Source organism: Triticum urartu, chromosome 4A (genome assembly GCF_056163025.1).
Source record: "Triticum urartu cultivar PI428250 chromosome 4A, HENAU_Tu73, whole genome shotgun sequence".
NCBI lineage: Eukaryota > Viridiplantae > Streptophyta > Magnoliopsida > Poales > Poaceae > Triticum > Triticum urartu.
The window spans coordinates 359,672,860-359,687,984 of NC_141876.1; positions in this window are offsets into that span (position 1 = coordinate 359,672,860).

Genomic DNA, 15,125 nt, shown 5'->3' on the forward strand with positions numbered 1-15,125 from the left:
ACGCATATTTGCGTAACGCTGATCTTGTGAGCTTCGAGGAAGAGAAGTGCAGCCAGTATCACAACCTCACCAGTACCTTTGTGAGGAGGTTTGAATTTTCAACTTCACATAATTCTCCAACTGTCCTGTTTGATCTTTATGATAAATCTTACACCATTGACTTAGAGGATTTTACCACTGCATGCAAACTTCCACAATGCGGTAGTATAAGGGATCCTTGCAAATCTGAATTTAGAGATTTTCTTGCTGATATAACTGTGGGAGAATCTAGAGATATTACACAAGCTACCATAGGGAGCATTCACTTTCCTGCTATACATTATTTTGCTCTCTTCATAGGTAGATGCATAAATGGTAAAGATGAGGCATGTCACATGTGTGTCCCCGATCTCAGTATTCTCAGGAGTGCTGTGTTAGGAGACCAATCATATAATTTGGGAGCCATTGTTGCACGTAGGTTGAACCTTAATAGATATAATGGAGATTTCATTGGTGGAATTTATGCAACCCGCGTAGCTAATTTTCTTGGTATAGATGTACGTGAAGATGTTATTGAATTACCTCCTGCCTATCTAGATTTTAATGATATGGTTCACCACCAGTTTGTCGAGAGGAACGAATCACCTCTCCAGTATCGACTAATCTTTGACAGACGCCGTGCTGTCCGTATTACTCTCCCTGCTCCTGCTTTCTTTGATTATCAGGCAAGAGGAGGATATACTATTACCAGAGAGGAGGCAGATGAGTATGAGAGGAGAGAGGAGGCCTCTCGTCACCACATTGCAGCTCAGTAGGCAATAGCTGCTGCATCACAGTACGACCCCAACTATTATTATTGGTGTTAGTATAAGAAAACTTTTAAGAAACGGCAGCTTAGGTCTCTCTAAACCATAGTTCATACGGTGTCGTCTCAACGGTATTGTGTGGTGCCCTATTTAAAGTGAGTGCGGTTGTCTCTAATGCCTAACCCATAAACGATAGTGGTAATTCGATAAGAGACATCATGGTATGCACCATATCCAATAGGGTGCGGTTGTGATGTTCGGACACACCATCACACTATGGTGGTCCAGGCGGTATTAGTTGTGAAACAATTTCCACAATGCCTTAATTGTGTGCCAAACTCGTAACTCAGATATTCATCTCTATGATCATATCATAGACATTTTATCATCTTGTCATGACGATCTTCAACTTCACTCTGAAATTACTTAAACCTTTCAATAATTCAGACTTGTGTTTCATCAAGTAAATATACTCAGCATCTACTTAAATCATCTGTGAAGTAAAAACATAACGATATCCACTGCGTGCCTCAGCACTCATTGGACTGCACACATCAAAATGTATTACTTCCAACAAGTTGCTTTCTTGTTCCATCTTACTGAAAACGAGGCCTTTCAGTCATCTTGCCCATGTGGTATGATTTGCATGTCTCAAGTGATTCAAAATCAAGTGAGTCCAAACGATCCATCTGCATGGAGTTTCTTCATGCATATCTACCAATAGACATGGTTTGCATGTCTCAATCTTTTCAAAAATGAGTGAGTCCAAAGATCCATCAACATAGAGCTTCTTCATGCGTTTTATACCAACATGACTCAAATGGCAGTGCCACAAGTACGTGGTACTATCATTACTATCTTATATCTTTTGGCATGAACATGTGTATCACTACGATCGAGATTCAATAAACCATTCATTTTAGGTGCAAGACCATTGAAGGTATTATTCAAATAAACAGAGTAACCATTATTCTCCTTAAATGAATAACCGTGTGGCGATAAACATAATCCAATCATGTCTATGCTCAACGCAAACACCAAATAACAATTATTTCGGTTTAACACCAATCCCGATGGTAGAGGGAGCGTGCGGTGTTTGATCACATCAACCTTGGAAACACTTCCAACACATATCGTCATCTCACCTTTAGCTAGTCTCCATAGCCTTTTATTTCGAGTTACTAACGCTTAGCAACCGAACCGGTATTTATTACCCTGGTGCTACTAGGAGTACTAGTAAAGTACACAATAGTATGACGTATATCCAAAATACTTCTGTCGACCTTGCCAGCCTTCTCATCTACCAAGTATCTAGGGTAGTTCTGCTTCAGTGACTGTTCCCCTCATTATAGAAGCACTTAGTCTCGGGTTTGGTTCAACCTTGGGTTTCTTCACTAGAGCAGCAAATAATTTGCCGTCTCACGAAGTATCCCTTCTTTCCCTTGCCCTTCTTGAAACTAGTGGTTTAAGCATCAACAATTGATGCTCCTACATGATTTCTACTTTCGCGGTGTCAAACATCGCGAGTTGCTCAAGGATCATCATGTCTATCCCTGATATGTTATAGTTCATCACGAAGCTCCAATAGCTTGGTGGCAGTGACTATGGAGAACCATCACTATCTCATCTGGAAGAAGTACTCAGACAATCTGAGCACATGCTCAACGATTGAGTTTTTCTCCCTTAGTTTGCAAGCTTAAGAAACTTGTCAGAGGTCTTATACCTCTTGACGTGGGCACTAGTCTAGAATTCCAATTTCAGTCTTTGGAACATCTCATATATTCTGCGACGTTTCAAAAACGTCTTTGGTGCCACAATTCTAAATCATTAGTATTACGTACTGAACTATCACGTAGTCATCAAAACGTGTATGTCAGATGTTTCCCAACATCTACAGACGATGCTCGAGGTTCAACACATTGAGCGGTGCATTAAGGACATAACCCTTCTGTGCAGCAATGAGGACAATCCTCAGTTCACGGACCCAGTCCGCATAATTGCTACTGTCAACTCTCAACTAAATTTTCTCTAGGAACATATCTAAAACAGTAGAACCAAAGCATGAGCTATGACTTAATTTGCAAAGACCTTTTGACTATGTTCATGATAATTAAATTCATCTAATCAAATTATTCAATGAACTCCCACTTAGATAGACATCCCTCTAGTCATCTAAGTGATACATGATCCGAGTCAACTAGGCCGTGTCCGATCATCACGTGAGACGGACTAGTCATCATCGGTGAACATCTTCATGTTGATCGTATCCACTATACGACTCATGTTCGACCTTTCGGTCTTTCGTGTTCCGAGGCCATGTCTGTACATGCTAGGCTCGTCAAGTTAACCTAAGTGTATTGCGTGTGTAAATCTGGCTTACACCCGTTGTATGCGAACGCTAGAACCTATCACACCCGATCATCACGTGGTGCTTCGGAACAACGGACCTTAGCAACGGTGCACAGTTAGGGGGAACACTTTCTTGAAATTATTGCGAGGGATCATCTTATTTATGCTACCGTCGTTCTAAGCAAATAAGATGTAAACATGACAAACATCACATGCAAATCATAAAGTGAAATGATATGGCCAATATCATCTTGCGCCTTTGATCTCCATCTTCGAGGCACGGCATGAACACCATCGTCAATGGGATGACACCATGATCTCCATCATCATGATCTCCATCATCGTGTCTTCATGAAGTTGCCTCGCCAACTATTACTTCTACTACTATGGCTAACGGTTAGCAATAAAGTAAAGTAATTACATGGTGTTTTCATTGACAAGCAGGTCATAAATAAATTAAGACAACTCCTATGGCTCCTGCCGGTTGTCATACTCATCGACATGCAAGTCGTGATTCCTATTACAAGAACATGATCAATCTCATACATCACATCCTTTTGGCCATATCACATCACATAGCATACCCTGCAAAAACAAGTTAGACGTCCTCTAATTGTTGTTGCATGTTTTACGTGGCTGCTATGGGTTTCTAGCAAGAACGTTTCTTACCTACGCAAAACCACAATGGTGATATGCCAATTGCTATTTACCCTTCATAAGGACCCTTTTCATCGAATCCGATCCGACTAAAGTGGGAGATACAGACACCCGCCAGCCACCTTATGCATCAAGTGCATGTCAATCGGTGGAACCTGTCTCACGTAAGTGTACGTGTAAGGTCGGTCCGGGCCGCTTCATCCCACAATGTCGCCGAATCAAGATAAGACTAGTAACGGCAAGCAAATTGAACAAATCATCGCCCACAACTACTTTGTGTTCTACTCGTGCATAGAATCTATGCATAGACCTAGCTCATGATGCCACTGTTGGGGATCGTAGCAGAAATTTAAAATTTGCTACGCATCACCAAGATCAATCTATGGAGTAAACTAGCAATGAGGGGAAGGGCAGTGCATCTACATACCCTTGTAGATCGCTAAGCGGAAGCGTTACTAGAACGCGGATGAGGTAGTCGTACTCGTAGCGATTCAGATCGCGGTTGATTCCGATCTAAGCGCCGAACAACGGCGCCTCCGCGTTCAACACACGTGCAGCCCGGTGACATCTCCCGTGCCTTGATCCAGCAAGGAGAGAGGGATAGGTTGGGGAAGACTCCGTCCAGCAGCAGCATGACGGCGTGGTGGTGGTGGAGGAGCGTGGTACTCCAGCAGGGCTTCGCCAAGCACTACGAGAGACGAGGAGGGAGAGAGGTAGGGCTGCGCCTTGGGTGAGAGAGACTCGTGTGTTGTGCAGCCCCAAAACCTCCACTATATATAGGGGCAAGGGCAAGGGGAGGCGCCCTAGGGTTTCCCCTAGGGGGGGCGGCGGCCAGGGCAGATGGGATCTCCCCTTGGGTGACTTGGCCCCCAAGTCAGGAGGTGGGAACCCTAGATGGGGCGCCCCAAACCCCCTGGTCACGTGGGAATAGGTGAGGGGGGTGCACAGCCCCTTAGTGGGCTGGTTTGCCCCTTCCCTTGGCCCATGAAGCTGCCCAACACTTGCCGGGGCTCCCGAAACACCTTTCGGTCATGCTGGTCATCACCCGGTACCTCCGGAACACTTCCGGACTCTAAAACCCTTCGTCCAATATATCAATCTTCACCTTCGGACCATTCCGGAACTCCTTGTGAAGTCCGAGATCTCATTCAGGACTCCTAACAACATTCGGTAACCGCGTACATACTTTTCCTATAACCCTAGCATCATCGAACCTTAAGTGTGTAGACCCTACGGGCTCGGGAGTAATGCAGACATGACCGAGACATCTCTCTGGTCAATAACCAACAGCGGGATCTAGATACCCATGTTGGCTCCCACATGTTCCACGATGATCTCATCGGATGAACCACGATGTCAAGGATTCAGCCAATCCCGTATACAATTCGCTTTGTCTACCGGTATAGTACTTGCCCGAGATTCGATCGTCGGTATCCCGATACCTTGTTCAATCTCGTTACCGGCAAGTCTCTTTACTCGTTCTGTAACACATCATCCCGTGATCAACTCCTTGGTCACATTGTGCACATTATGATGATGTCCTACAGAGTGGGCCCAGAGATACCTCTTCGTTTACATGGAGTGAAAAATCCCAGTCTCGATTCGTGCCAACCCAATAGGCACTTTCGGAGATACCCGTAGTGCACCTTTATAGCCACCCAGTTACATTGTGGCGTTTGGTACACCCAAAGCATTCATACAGTATCCAGGATTTACACAATCTCATGGTCTAAGGAAATAATACTTGACATTAGAAAAGCTTTAGCAGACGAACTATACGATCTTGTGCTAGGCTTAGGATTGGGCCTTGTCCATCACATCATTCTCCTAATGATGTGATCCCGTTAGCAATGACATCCAATGTCCATGGTCAAGAAACCATGACCATCTATTGATCAACGAGCTAGTCAACTAGAGGCTTACTAGGGACATGTTGTGGTCTATGTATTCACACATGTATTAAGGTTTCCGGTTAATACAATTATAGCATGAACAATAGACAATTATCATGAACAAGGAAATACAATAATAACCATTTTATTATTGCCTCTAGGGCATATTTCCAATATATTTTATGCGATGATACTTGGTTAACTTACCATTTACTCTCTTCTACTGCTTCAAGATGGAGGCTGCCAGAAGCGTAGTCTTCGATAGGACTAGCTATCCCCCTCTTATTCTAGCATTCTGCAGTTCAGTCCACAGATACTACCCATTTCATTGACACCATTGCATATGTTGTGTAGATCCTTGCTTGTGAGTACTTTGGATGAGTACTCACGGTTGCTTTGCTCCCCCTTTTCCCCCTTTTCCTTTCTTCTGGATGCCGCAACCAGATGCTGGAGCCCCGGAGCCAGATATCACCTTCGACGACTCATACTACATTGGAGGTGCCTACTATTACGTGCAGGCCGCTGACGACGATCAGGAGTAGTTTAGGAGGATCCCAAGCAGGAGGCCTGCGCCTCTTTCCATCTGTATCCCAGATTGTGTCAGCCATCTTATAGCAACTTGTTTAACTTATGTTTGTACTCAGATATTGTTGCTTCCGCTGACTCTTGTGTATTCGAGCTTATGTATTCGAGCCCACGAGGCCCCTGTCTTGTAATATAAAGCTTGTATTATTTTAATTTGTGTCTAGAGTTGTGTTGTGATATCTCCCTGTGAGTCCTTGATCTTGATCGTACACATTTGCGTGTATGGTTAGTGTATGATTGATTCGGGGGTGTCACATCATCGGTATGTTACTTTCCTGAGATTCGATCATTGGTATCTCAATACTTAGTTCAATCTCGTTACCAGCAAGTCTCTTTACTCGTTCCGTAATACATCATCTTGTAACTAACTCATTAGTGACATTGCTTGCAAGGCTTATAGTGATGTGCATTACCGAGAGGGCCTAGAGATACCTCTCCGATACTCAGAGTGACAAATCCTAATCTCGATCTATGCCAACACAACAAACACCATCGGAGACACCTGTAGAGCGTCTTTATAGTCACCCTGTTACGTTGTGACATTTGATAGCACACTAAGTGTTCCTCCGGTATTCGGGAGTTGCATGATCTCATAGTCGTAGGAACATGTATAAGTTATGGAGAAAGCAATAGCAACAAACTAAATGATCATTGTGCTAAGCTAACGAATGGGATAAGTCAATCACATCATTCTCTAATGATGTGATCCCGTTAATTAAATGACAAATCATGTCTATGGTTAGGAAACATAACCATCATTGATTCAATGAGCTAGTCTAGTAGAGGCATACTAGCGGCATTCTGTTTGTTTATGTATTAGCACATGTACAAAGTTTCTGGTTAATACAATTCTAACATGGATAATAAACATTTATCATGATATAAGGAAATATAAATAACAACTTTATTATTGCCTCTAGGGCATATTTTCTTCAGCTAGTGCCCCGCTCGTTGATGCCCCCGTCAAGCGCTGCCGCCCCCGTCAACGTCGGGCGTTGCCGTCCCTGCCAACCCCAGGTGCCGCCGCCAACCTCCATCATCCCACCGCCGGCTCCGGGAAACCGCTGCCAACCAAGAATTCATTGGCTACGGGATCCCGTCGCTACCCCACGCGTTGCCGGGCTCCAGAATCCAGCGGCCAACCCGCTCGCCGCCAGGCACCTGGATCCAGTGGCCAACCCGCTCGCTGCCGGCCACCTGGATCTAGCGGCCAACCCGCATGCCGCCGGCCTCCGAAATCCCGCCACCCTGGGCTCCGCCGACCGCCGCTGTGGTCAAACTCCTCCACTAGACGTCGTTCTCCCTCCAACACCGTCCGGTCTCTGCTCTGGCGCCAAGGTTGTACTTCACACGGCCATACGCGCTCAACATGAACTTTCGTGGTTTGCACCTCTTCTCTCCTCTGATTGCATTGCCCCGACTACCGGCCGGCATCCGGCTCCATCGGTCACCTGCAAACCACCCACTCTCTCTTCTGGCGATGTTCATGCTTGGTAGCCTGTAGGTAAGGTCACAATTCTGCTTCTTCACGCTATTCTTTTCTTCTGAATAAAGGCTCTAGACAAGTTCATGGTGAGAATTCAGCTGTGTTCCACTACTCTTCTTCCTGTGTGAGCGTCAGTTATGTAAAAATGATCAAGTTCAAGAAAAATGGGTGCGTGATGGTTCATTGTGCAGGGAAAGCTGCAGGAATTCGCTACTACTTTTACATATTGGATCTGTGATGGGTATCCTCACACTGTACCTCTGTCCCAGGAGGATGCAGCTACAACCAGATTTGCTTTGTTCTTGAAAGAATGTATTTCGATGAGTTCCTACAGAAAGGAATTTGGCAGGTCAGATACGAAAACAACTGAAGTTCAAAAAGCTAGCAGGGTAGTTTGTAACAAAACATAGTAGTTGAACAACATTTTCTACAGCATATGTAGAATTAGATCAACAATTAAAAGATAACTAGTACATTTTCTACAGCATATGTAGAATTAGATCAACTAGCACTCTGCTTGCGATCAAATCAGAGAGTTTTATTCAACAAAAGTGTTCCTAGGGCAGTCAGCATATGTGTCTGAAAGACTGTGTGTGAAGCAAGCAGAGTGCTAGTTGCACATATAGGGGGCACGTACTAATTGGAACATCTACTGGACCGTCGTATGTTAAAAGGAGTCTACTCACTTACAAGAGGAGCACACATTCGTGTAACAACAAATGTCCGATATTGATGCTCTTACAGCTGGGGTTAGTATCATGGTGTCTATGTGCATGTCTAGATAATTTTTTTCCACTTCCATCGATAATGGCCGAGGGAAGAAGTAGTTCGTTCAATTCTTCTTTAGAATTCACAAGAAGTCTTTGTTTTGACCACTAGACCAAGATTCTAAAAAACAAACAGGAGTCCAACTAAAATCCAAAAAATAGTGTTCCTATAAAACCTAGATTTTTATAGCACTTCAAAAATATTTTTTAAAAACTAGATTTTCCTTGTCTGTAGAAAAAAAACACTAATTAAAGAAGCGCTCCGATGTTTATTACAAAAACTAGTTTATTTCCGGTTACTAAAGAATAAACCAAGAAGACCAAATTAAGAAAATGGAGCAGTCCAATAAATATAAAACATGCTGATTTTCCCCGTTTCTAAATAACCTAGAGATTCAAATTTAAATATCAGAGAAGTTCGATATTTATTACAAAACAAGGGAGTCCAATTTTAAAAAAATGATCAGGTCAAAAAAGCTTATATAACATGGATTTGCTCGGTTTATAAAAAACCTAGAAGTTCAAATTAAAATAGCGGAGCATTGCTTTATTACAAAACTAGGATTCTTTTACGTTACTAAGAGAAAATAAAATCAAGAAGTCCAAATTTAAAAATTTGAGCAATTCAGCGTTTGTAAAAAATGAGATTTTCCTAGTTACTAAAGAATATAAAAAAAGTTCAAATTTGATAAATGGAGTACTTTGATGTATACAAATAACTCAAAATTCTTACCTTTTATAGGAAAATAAAATAAAAGTATGTAGTTCATTTTTTAAAGGTTTTGGTGCTTATTTAAAAATATATTTTTCCTAAGATTAAAATTAAGAAGTTCAAAATAAAATAATAGAGAAGTTCGAAGTTTATAATAGATTGGAATAACAGAGCATTTCATTTTCACTGTTAAACCAAGAAGTTCTAATTAATCTAACAAAGAAGTTCAATCTTAATAAAAAAATTGGATTTTTTTTTGTTTCTAGATGTATAACTAGGAAGTTCAAATTTCAAAAACAAAGCACCATGATATTCCTATACGAAAAACGAAACAAGGCTCGCCTAGGATAATGTTAACTCTCGGAGTTCATATTTAATAAATTGGAGAGTTAGACAAAAGTGAGAAAACAAAAAAGAGACACCTATGTTTGTACCAAAAAAGCTCATGGATTTTCCCGTCTATTGGAAAATGGATTTTCCTCATTTCTAAAATAACCTAGAAGTTCAAACTTAAAATTTTGATCATTTCAAAAATTATAAAAAAATATTGATTTCCCTGTTCCTAGAAAAATTTAGATTTCTAAATTTAAAAGACAAAGAAGTCCAATGTTTATTACAAACCCCAAGAAGGTCAAACACAAAAAAACAAAGCATCTCAACACAGATTTATATAAAAAAGGATTTTATGTGTTAAAAAACCTAGAAGTTCAAATCTAAAAAACGGAGCAGTTCGATGGTTATACAAAATTCAGATTTTCCTCTTTATTAAAGAATGAAAACAAGAAGTTCAATTTTTTCAAAAATAGAGTAGTACAAAATTCATAAAAAAAAGGATTTTCAAAGTTTCTTACAAAAAAATCTAGTAGTTCATATTTAAATAACGTGCCGGTTCAATATTTGTTTAGAAATCCACGATTCTTTCATTACTATAAGGAAATAAACCTAGAAGTCCAAATTATGAAAATCGAAAAGTTAGATATTTATAAAAAAACTCAGATTTTCCTTGTTACTAAAGAATAAAAATGGCGAAGTTCAAATTAAAGTAGAGGCGTAGTTTGATGTATACGAGAAACTCAAATTATTATCGTTCCTAAGAAAAATAAATAAAACTATGAAGTTCAATTTACAAAAAAATGTTTGATGCTTATTTAAAAACATATTTCCTTTCTAAGAATATGACTAAGAAGCTAAAATTAAAATAACAGAGAAGTTCGAAGTATATAAAAAACCAAGATTTGTTGCAAGAAGTTCACGTGCACCTCCGTGCATGGTCCATAATTTATATTGCGGGACGTACGACCTCCAATTACATGTTTTAAAAATAGCAAAACATGGCGTCTGACCTTCAATTGCGTGTGATTCGACGCATACACAAAAATGTGACAGAAGTTCATAGTGAAAACAATGAGAAGTTCAAGTACTGCAAGGAATGCATTTCATGTGATAGTAAAAGTATAGAAAAATAAAAGTTTAACAGTTTTGTTGAAAGAATTTCATGTGCTCTGTCCGGGGAAGTTCAAAGATTCTTGCGAGAGAGGTTCACCTTTTATTTCCATGTTCAAAAACACAAAAAAGGAATTATTTTTTTGTGTTTTGAAACAATTCTCTCAATCCACAAATAAATTCAGTTATTATTTCGGAGCAATTTGATTTCAAAAAGAAAATAAAAATGCAAATTATAAAAACAGAAAAAGTTCATGTAGTACATGGTGTGTGTTTAATATGAGAAAAATGAATAAAAAGGCAAGGTTTTCCTCATTATTAAAGAATGGAAACAAGAGGTTCAAAAATTAAATAACAAAGAAGTTCAACTTTGAATAATAGAGTGCTTCAAAATTTCATAAATAGATTAAGAAATAAAACCAGGAAGTCCATATGAAAAAGATGGAGAATTCGATGATTATAGAAAATTCAGATTTTCCTCGTTATTAAAGAATGGAAACACGGAGTTCAAAAATTAAATAACAAGAAGTTCAACTTTTAATAATAGAGTGCTTCAAATTTTCATAAAAATGATTAAGAAATTCAAATTAATATTCATAAAAAACTCAGATATTTTCATGTAACCGGGAGAAATTTAGATTGATAACTACGAGAAGTTCACGTACTACACGGTGTGCATTTTATATTAAAAAGAATAAAAAAGCAAAGACTAAAAGTTTTTGTTGTTATAAGTTCAAGTCATCGGTCGAATAAAGTTAAAAAAATTATTGTGAGAGAGGTTTGTACAAAAATAATATCATTTGTGTAACACTAACGAATGGATGGGAAAATTACAAACAAAAATACGTCACAGAAGTTCAACGTGAAAACAGCAGGAAGTTCACCAACTACACAGAATGAATTTCAAACGAAAAACTTTTAAAATAGTCACGAGTATGAAAAAATGATCAACACGGGAAAGTTGTGTGTTTACATGAGCTTCCCAAGGTATATCACTTGCTCAATTTCGGTGAGTGTTCCGGTGAGTGGATGCAGAGCTACGAGCAAAAAAAGCATGTGAAAAAACAAAGTGAAGTTCAAGTAAACATGCTGAGAAGTTCAAGTTCTTCACGCGATGCATTTTTGAAGAATCTGTTTCGCGATAAAGGCAGAACGAATGATCCCGCCATTTTCGAAATTACTTGAAAACGGCTAGAAATTAGAGAAAACCATCAACATGAAAAAGTTTCGCATTTTTCGTAGCTTTTCAACAGTATATTATTTGCCCTATTTTGATAAAAGTTGAAAAATTTACAGCAAAAATCCGATTTTAGCCATTATCAAAATTGGCATAAAACTGTAATGAATTGGGAGAAATTATATATACCAAAAAGTTTCGAATTTTTCAAGCTTTCCAACGCAATATTATTTGCTTCATTCGGACGTATGGTTCAAAAATTAGATCCAAAATACGAACTCGGTGGAACTTGTACCATTTTCTAAATTACTTTTAAACGCGTTCAATATTACAAAAAACTTTCAACAAGTGAAAGTAGCGCATTTCATAAGCTTTCCAATGCCATATCATTTGCCTCAATTGGATTAGTCATTTAGAAATAGCATCGAAAATATGAACTTGACTGTTCGGTTTGTGAAATTTTACGATTTTCCAGATTACTCTTTAACCATAGGGAATTAGAGAAAACTTTCAACATGTGGAAGAAGCGGTTTTACAGCAGCTTTCCAACGCATATTATTTGCCTCATTCCGGTAAATGGTTTAGAAATGCGATCAAAAATACGATTCACGTTTTTTGTATGAAGAAAAAACGGTTTTCAAAACTGCTATTAAACCGCCTACATTTTTTCAAAAAATTAAGTTGGGTCCTGATACTGGTGTCAATATCTTTCTAATGGTATATCGCAAGCCCCATTTGGGCAATATTGGCGGAAGGTCAACCTAGCACTGGGAGAAGTTAGGTCGAACATGTCAGGCAGTAAAAATGCAAAAAACGCAATTTCATCATGACTCGAGAGGAAAATCCGCTAACGAGCGAGATTCCTATTTAAAACAAGTATTTAGTTGCTAAAAACATTTTTAGATTAAACTAACATCATATAGCACATGACTAACAAGAATAATTCACGCGGGGAGGCACGATTACGATGATAGCCCGAAGGTCGGGTTCCTACAGAGGGAAGTTCAGGCGTGTAACTCAGGAAGTTCATGTTGTGATCAGAATAATATTTTGATCCCGTGATCAGAATAGTGTTTATGTGTGTGTGTGTGTGTATAGCTGGTCTATTCTGCTAATATTAGTAGAATAACTATTCTGATAACACTTCCGCACTGCACACTCAACGCGAGGGCACTGCACTTTCAGTAGCTGGGGTATTGCAACAAAGAGACTAGTGTGTTGAAATATATTGCGCGCCTCCCTCCATCAGTTCGGACTGATGGATGAGTTGGTTGGTGCATGATTCAATATGGTATCCAAACCAAGAGGTCTTGAGTTCAAGATCCTGCCAATGCATTATTAAATAAAATGATTCTGCGACCTACATCGATCCCATGTCTAAGGACTAAAGTAGCCTAAACGCGAGGGGGGTGTTGAAATATATTGCCTGCCTCCCTCCATCAGTTCGGACTGATGGATAAGTTGGTTGGTGCATGATTCAATATAGTGAACTTCGTGTCGGAAAAAATTGCACGTGCTATTTTTCGGCACCTTTTTCGCTCTAGTTTTTTAACCGTTTATTGGAATGACGCATGTAATATACCGTTGAGAAGCTATGGATTAGGCACAACTTTGCCATGTTGAACACTTTTTGAGATTCATCATAGTTTAAGAGCAGTTTCAAAAATGATGCGGCTAACGACGAATGGCATCAAGCATTTTTTTGCGTTTTTTTTCGAAACCGCTCATCGAAATGAAGCAAATGATACACAGTTGGAAAGATATCATTGAGCCGCATCTTTTTCATATCTAGTATTTTCTCTAATTCGCTACGGTTTAAGAACAGTTTTAAATTTAATAAATCGCGGAATTCAGTTTTTTTTGAAATTTTTGCAATTTTTGGTACTATTTTTGCTCCAGTTTTTGAACCGTTTGTCAAAACGAGGCGTACGGTATGCCGTTCGAAAGCTACGGACGAGGCACACCTTACCTATGTTGAAATAGTTTTGAGATTCCTTATAGTTTTTAGTTAATTTTGAAAATCATGCGGCTGACGACGAGAGGCAGCGGCCGTTTGTTGTGAAATTTTTACAAACTTCTGGTCAAAATGATTCAAATTATACACCGTTGGAAAGATATCGATGAGGCGCAACTTTTTCATGTAGAACACTTTCTCTAATTCCTTACGGTTTTAAGAGCAGTTTCAAAATTACCCAAATGCGGACACTTTGTTTTTCGCAACACGAAAATCAACGTGTGTACTGCATCAGACAGAAGGACACACTGCTTTAGAATGAAAACCGCACTGCATCAGACAGGTAAGCAAACTGCATGTTTTCTATTTATTCGGACGTAAATTTTTTTAGGTGAGAAAGTGGACCACACTTTCCATCGGGAGTAATTGAACCGCAACACTATCGAGACGTGTACCTCATACCTTTTTTTGTCGTTTCGGTAACATTATTTCTGCACTTCACACTGGGAGTAAGTGGACCACGTGATTTTTTGTATTTTTTTCATACTTAATATTTTTACATGTGTAGACCGTGCGAGTGGACCGCATGGACTAAGTGAGTCGGCTGCATAATTTTGTATTTGTTTTTCTTCTTTATTGCATGTGCAAAGAGAGTGCATTGCTTGGAGAGGGATGTTTACAAGGATGAAGAAAGTGAACCGCTTGGTCGAGAAAAATGAACCGCAACACAATGCTGGATGAACCGCTTTAAAACAAATCCATATACATGTGCCTGAAAGACAACACAGATCATCCCTGGAAAATAAATTCCATGGGTCCTCAAACTGTATGCATTTGGCTGACCGAACCTCATGACACAAATTTCCTGGGTCCTCAAACTGCATGCATTACCGAACTGAACTTGTGGTCACGCCCCTCGTGTGTTCTGCTCTCCACGGGACAAGAGTAGTGAACTGTACTTTTTTGACGTGGTTTGCACTGTATGGAAGAGAGTAGTGAATTACATACGTTTTACTAATAATTCTTGTTATAGAGTGAACCACTCAACTCGCCACAAATGTACAGCACATATTTTCTGAACATTTCAAATAGGGTCCCAATCTTCTTACAGAACAATCCCTAAAAACTGAAAATAGAAAAACAGTATGGGAGAAAAAGAAATTACTCCAGCCAAAATACATAAATAGTCAAAAAAAATTGAAAGTCCCTAAAAATTACACATGGAGCCTAACATCCTTTTTAAGTCTGAAGAGATCTCACCAATCACACCTACTGACACACTTAACCTGCAGCTAAATGAATCAAACAGAACACAAAA